Genomic DNA, 6106 nt, shown 5'->3' with positions numbered 1-6106 from the left:
AAGGAAACACACAAATACATTTCTCAGTGGCACCTTCTGAGGAATCTATCTTAGGGACTCTGGATGAGGCTGCTGGAGAAGTCTCTAACCTTTAAAGAAAGCTGGTTGCAAAGGAGTGACCATAGCAGGAACCACGTTTCCCAGCTTGAAGTGATGGGGGAACAAACAAAGAGGCGAGCGCCCAGATTCCCGCACTCTATCTGCTTATAAATTGACAAGTATTTGTCGGCCACCTATTATCTACCAAGTCCTGTGCTGGCATTTGGGGATACAGTGTGAGGAAGAAAGACCAGAGCCAGCTTCATGAGCATGTGACCTGTGCCGTTCCCAAGGCCACAGGCTTAGGAGGATCCTATGCTTGGTTTAATGTTCTGTCACTGTCTTGAAATTCTTTATAATTTTCAAACAGGAGTCCCCACATTTTTAGTTTGCACTGGGCCTGTGAAATCCATAGCCAGACCTAATAAATACAGAGTCATTTCTGCTCTCAGGGAGCTTAGAGTTTAGCGAGGGTGACAGACATGACCTAATGACATAAGCTGCTCATTCCGGTTGTGATGAGGGCTACTGAGGGACAGGTATGGGATGCTTAGAAGCTGTGTAACGGAGGGACCTAGTAGTCTGGAGTCAAGCAAAGCACCTGAAAAAAGAGCCATTGAAGTAGACACCTGAAAGATAGATTATGCAGACATGTGAGCTCTCTAGGGGGATCACTCCGGGTGGAGGGAACAGCAAGGGCAGAGGCCCCCAGGCGGGAAGGAGCTTGGCCTGTTAGAATCGACAGCGAGTGCTCGCTTCGGTAGCACACATACCACAGTTTGAATGATACAGAAGATGTTAGCATGGCCTCTGTGCCAGGATGACACGCAAATTCGTGAAGTGCTCCATATTAACCAAACAAACAAAAGAATGAATGAGGGAGAACAGAGTATAGCGAGCACAAGAGTGAGGAAGGATTCTCTCTCTGGCAAAGGCACCAAGATCTGGATGTACTATGATCAGATTTATCAGTTCGCCAGTTGGTAACTTGAGGTGACTCACAGAGTCCTTTCTGTTCGTGTCCTGTGACTGCCGTCTGGTCCGAGAATTAACACGGACTCTTAGTGCTGTGATTCTTTGGAATAGGGTAGGTATCTCACAAACACGTCAGTCTCTCGAAACATTATTCATTCTAAGGTACTTAAATTTAAATGATATATAAATAATATTATTGAGCATTTATTTAACAATCTAGAATGAAGACATCAGCCACAAAGTCACCCAAAGCCTTGGCAATGTTTAGTCTGAATAACGTGGGTGAATTCTTCATGCCCCTCCATGGGAAATAAATCATTTTATTCTTCTTTGTTCTTTATCTACCTCTTTGACACTTAAAAGCAGGAGTTCCCTAGACTTTGACCTTGTGGAATCTGGATATCCCTCTGAAGGCTCATTCGGGTTGTGGTAGAGTATGACAATCTTTCAAGTTTCCTCTCTCATAGCTGGGACTGTGCTCCTATGGGAATCTAATGCCTGATGATCTGAGGTGGAGCTGAGGCGGTGATGCTGGCGCTGGGGAGCGGCTGCAAACACAGAGGAGGCTTAGCTCGCTGGCCCATGGCTCACCTCCTGCTGTGCAACAGGTACCAGTCCATGGCCCCGGGGTTGGGGATCCCTGCTGTGGAGAACTGTTCTATTAATGTCTCTTTACAGGTGAGTGGGGAACTCCATGCTGTTTGCAATGGGACAAAATTAAATCTTAGAACATTGACTTGGCTGAAACACATGTAGTCTGAGGTCTTGAGGAATGGTGAAGCTGAGCCTGCTGGGGGAAACAGAGACCCTCCAGCGATGAGTATTTAAATAGTCCCTTAAATCACATTTTAAAGGACAGTCCATATGTTTACTGAATTGATTTCTCTGGACAAACAGAAGAAAAATGTAAAATAAAAGACTGGGAAACAAATGACCATCATCCGGTGCCGTTTTTGTGATGGTGTCCTGTTGACATCTTGCTTTATGTCCTGGTTAAAAATTTCAAGCAGACTTGACAGAGAATCATGAGCGTAGAAGATAACTTTGGGCTCAGTGACAGTAGCAGGATTTAAAAAAATGTTTTATCTCTTTTAGTCTATTAAAACGAGTTACATTTATGGATTTTGTAATATTAAACCATTCTGGTACTTCTGAGATTAATCCAGTTTGGGGTTGTGGTTGTGTGGATTTTTTTTTCTTTTTACCCTTTTAACCACATTTAAGTGTAAAATGTGAGCTCAGCTGGGTTGAAAGCACTCAGTGATCAGTGACTGTTGCCACACAGTGTCCACTTGGTGATGAGAACCACCAAGTGGACACTGTGTGGGGAAAACTCATGCCTTTCGGTGGTCCCTTGCAAAGTACGGTCTGCTGGGACAAGTGCTTCTTGCTAATAAAAGGATAGAGATGCTTAGAATGTCGGAGGTGGAGGGCAGCTTGGTGGCACCTCAAGTGTCTGATCTGATGTCACCTGGGGAACTTTCTGTTGCAGCTTCCTGGGTTCCACTCCAGACCTATTGACTCTGAATCTCTAGGGACATTTTTAAAAATTGGAGATGGTTTTGAGGAGCCGTCATGCTGGGCACCTCCTCCTTGCCCACTCATATTTTAATACTTTAGGTGGTTGGTAAACACCTCCCTACCCATCTGTCGATTTAAAGCTTTTGTATAAACTGGACCTTTGCTTTATTTTAGTTTAAGAACTGTGAGGCTGAGGAAGGAATCATCGATTTTTCAGAAACCCAGACTTTTTGGGAAAGGAAACTTTCCTCTTAAAAAGTAATTATGGCAATGTCATAAAAAGGTGAAAGATTTTCGAGGCGAGTCAGACATAAAAATCACATTTTGCAAATTGTACTCGGAAAGAATTATTTTAATTGAAGTAGTTATTCCCAAGCCTAAATCCCAAATGTTCCCGTAACCTCAGAATGTTCTCTTCATCCTTGTCAACTGCTTTCTCCTCTGATATGGCCTAAATATGCCACTTAAGTAAGAACTACTTAACGGGAGCTACTTGGGGACGACGCATATGAACGCTGAGAGGTGAACCCGTGCAGAGAACCTGGTAATAATCATGGCAGACCAGCAGGCAGATCGTTCTGGGCCCACGAAATCTTTTGCATTTCCTTCTTTGTCTGAGTGAAAGGCTGTCTTTCCAAAGAAGAAAATCTTTCTCCGGCATCCTTGAAGGCAGTCCTGTGTGTTGGCTTTATTCATTCACTCCACAAATATTTATGAACATGCCTGCCATATGCCAGGCACTCTGGAACTAGGGATGAATTGGTGAATCACACTGACACAGTCTCTACAAAGTCTGAGCTTAAAATCGCAAGGAAAGATAGACTTCGTAGGGGTAATCGCAGGCGTGAATCACGTAACGGAAAGAGGGGCGGAGGACACTCCGATAGCACGACCCGACACCGTGAGTCAGAAGCGAGGGCGGAAAAGGTCGTTTTGAAGGACGAGTCAGTGGCCTTTGTCCCCTAGTGTCGTCAAGTTGGAATATATGAAAAACTAATACGGGCGAAGTCCGCGATACTAACACGACTAGGTGATGAGTGTCATCGGTCTGATGACAAATAACTGATCGGTCCATTTTGACATGCATGAACTAGAACCATTGTGTGAGTACAGGTGGTGTGACTTTTTCCACATGTAAAAATAAATTTTAATCCCGGGAAGCAACGATGGGAAACTCAGTGAGGGGGTTATGGCAACGGGCAGCAGGGCCCTGAGCCCAGAAGAGGGACCATGAGCGTGAAGAACACGTGGTGGTGTAATGTTTTTAGAGTGTTCACCAGATGTGTGTTTTTTTTGCATTTCTCTCCAGCACTTGGTACTTCTCCATTCCATCAGCCAGAGTCTCCATCTTCACCATCTTAGCAAAAATTCAGAGAAAAGAGTCTCTTCTTGGTTTTGAGTTTCAAAAGCCTAGGCCTTAGAGGAACAGGAAGGGTTCGAATTGTGTAAGAGGAAAACTCCTGGCCCCTGAAGCCAGCGAAGCCTTCCCAGGTGTGGGAGCTGCACCTGCTTGCTTGGAGACCCATTTCCCACCCTCCTGCCGCTCTGCTTTGCACGTCAGACTTGACTGTGGCAGCCGTTCCCAGACTCTGTGGCCCGTCCGGCCTCTCTGGGGGATTCTCTAAGGCAGGGCACAGGCGTTGTGTCCTCGGAGGGGGAGAGGGGGGAGACGTCAGGGCACTTCTCCCTATTTTCTCTGCTTCAGGTGGCTGCCGAAGGTTCCAGCCACCTCTCTGGTTCCAGCCCGGAGGGAACCTCTGGGCTCTGGGAACGCTGCCTCCTCCCTTTGTCCCTTTGTCCCTGCAGCTCTCCAGGTCGCCTCATTGCTTCCCGAGGGCCCTGTCAACTTTCCTAACACCTTCGTGACTGGTTCTCCACATGAGAGGCTCTCGAAGCGGCTTCAGGTCTGTTTTCCTGCCCGGATACTGACTGATGCTCCGAGGTGTCAGGAGGGGCCCAAAGGGCCCATCCAAACCAGGCAGGGTTGTCTCTTTAAGACACTGCTGGCCTCTGTTTGAGCACCGTGGGCCGCAGCGGGAGTCAGCATCCTGAGGTCATCGACGCCTCTTGGCTAGTAGCCACAGTGACCTCTTTCGTGCCCCCAAACTTGGCTCTGTGTCGTGATGGGAACCAACATTTTACCTCCCCCAAATGTACCATTTGGAATATTGATTTTCATCTGGTTATTAAGAAACGAAAGACTCAGAATCTTTGGCCCTCCCCTTTCCTCTGGGTGGGTAGGTGATTTGGGTGGCAAGGCCCGCCGGGAAGGCAATCTTAGCATAATCACCTGGAGGGTTTTCACTTTAGCCTGGTGTGAATTGAGTATGGCGGCCGGAAGGACTCATGCAGGAACCTGCTCTGCTGGATTCTCTCCTTTGTCCCATTGTTTCTGGGTAGCCAGCAGGAATTTGTCTGCCTCATGCTTCTGCTCTGTCTTTCCTACCTGTGAAATGCCCACTTCCCTATCGAAATCCCAGACCCCTGCCCCCTCCCATCTCCTTTGTCCAAAATGGCATATGAACCTCAACTGCCCAACACCAGTTTTGGGTTTTTAATGTCCTCATGGACTCCCCAAATATACGTTCGTATAATAAACTTTGAACATTTTCTCCTGTCAATCAGTCTCTGTTAATTTGATTATTAGCTCCGCTAGAACTTAAAACATGGGGAGAAAGTTATTTTTCTTCATCCCCACACTGACAACCCCCATTCAAGCCTTCCAGGACACTCCTAAGTCCTCAAGACAGAGAGTGGGTGCTAAAAAAATAATAATTTTTTCCTCCCACCTTCGAAATTCTTCTAGCTGGGCTAATCATCATATTACCAGAGCTCAAGTAACAGGAGAAAATGTACAAAGTTTATTACAGATGCGCATGCCGGGGTGTCATAAGATATGAGACCCCAAACCCCTTGGCTAATCGAGGTTTATGTGCCATTATGGACAGAGGGGAAAGGGGGCAGGGCTCCGAAGTTTCGAAGGACATTTACAGGTTGCTGAGGAAGGGCAGAACACATGAGGCAGGTGAATTCCTGCTAAGCAACTCAGAAACAATGACGGGGACAGTGAGAGGGGGGTCTAGCTGACAGGCCCTTGCTCAGAGCCTTCATATTCACTGCTAAGGTGAAGGTGAGAGTCTCTTCTTGGAGTAGGCCTTCTTGTCTGAATCTTTGGGGCAGGAAAGGGAGAGGGTCAAAGGTTCTTTCTGAGTCTTTTGTTTCTTAATAACCAGCTTAAAGTCGGTATCCCAAAAGGTACGCTTTTCAGAAGGTAAACCTTTGGTCGCCTTCAGCATCCTAGCCTCTGATAGGCTTCATAGCCCAGATCCTGCTAAGTAAGAACATTTGCCCTCTGTTTTTCTTTCTGGTCAAGGGCTGAGAATGTTAGAACTGTAAATGACCTTAGAGACCATCTAATCCAATTTTTTCGTTTCATAGATAAGGATGCTGAGAACCAGGGAAGGGTTTTGGGCTGCCTGGGGACTCATCGCTCATCTTGCATCTACTACATCTTGGTGAATGTCAGCACCTTTTATGGAGAATCTCCACTCATACCTTTCACACCCTGTAC

At 46.5% G+C, this 6106-nt stretch overlaps 1 non-coding gene across 1 annotated transcript; it reads left to right on the top strand.

Annotated features, from left to right (window-relative positions):
* The first annotated feature begins 787 nt into the window (after positions 1-787).
* Positions 788-894, top strand: LOC120617430 (U6 spliceosomal RNA). The gene has a single exon (XR_005656911.1). It is a non-coding gene; the product is annotated as a U6 spliceosomal RNA (small nuclear RNA).
* Positions 895-6106: the final 5212 nt, after the last annotated feature.

This window comes from Pteropus medius, unplaced genomic scaffold (genome assembly GCF_902729225.1).
Source record: "Pteropus medius unplaced genomic scaffold, Ma_sr-lr_union100, whole genome shotgun sequence".
Lineage (NCBI taxonomy): Eukaryota > Metazoa > Chordata > Mammalia > Chiroptera > Pteropodidae > Pteropus > Pteropus medius.
This window is presented reverse-complemented; position numbering and strand designations above follow the sequence as displayed.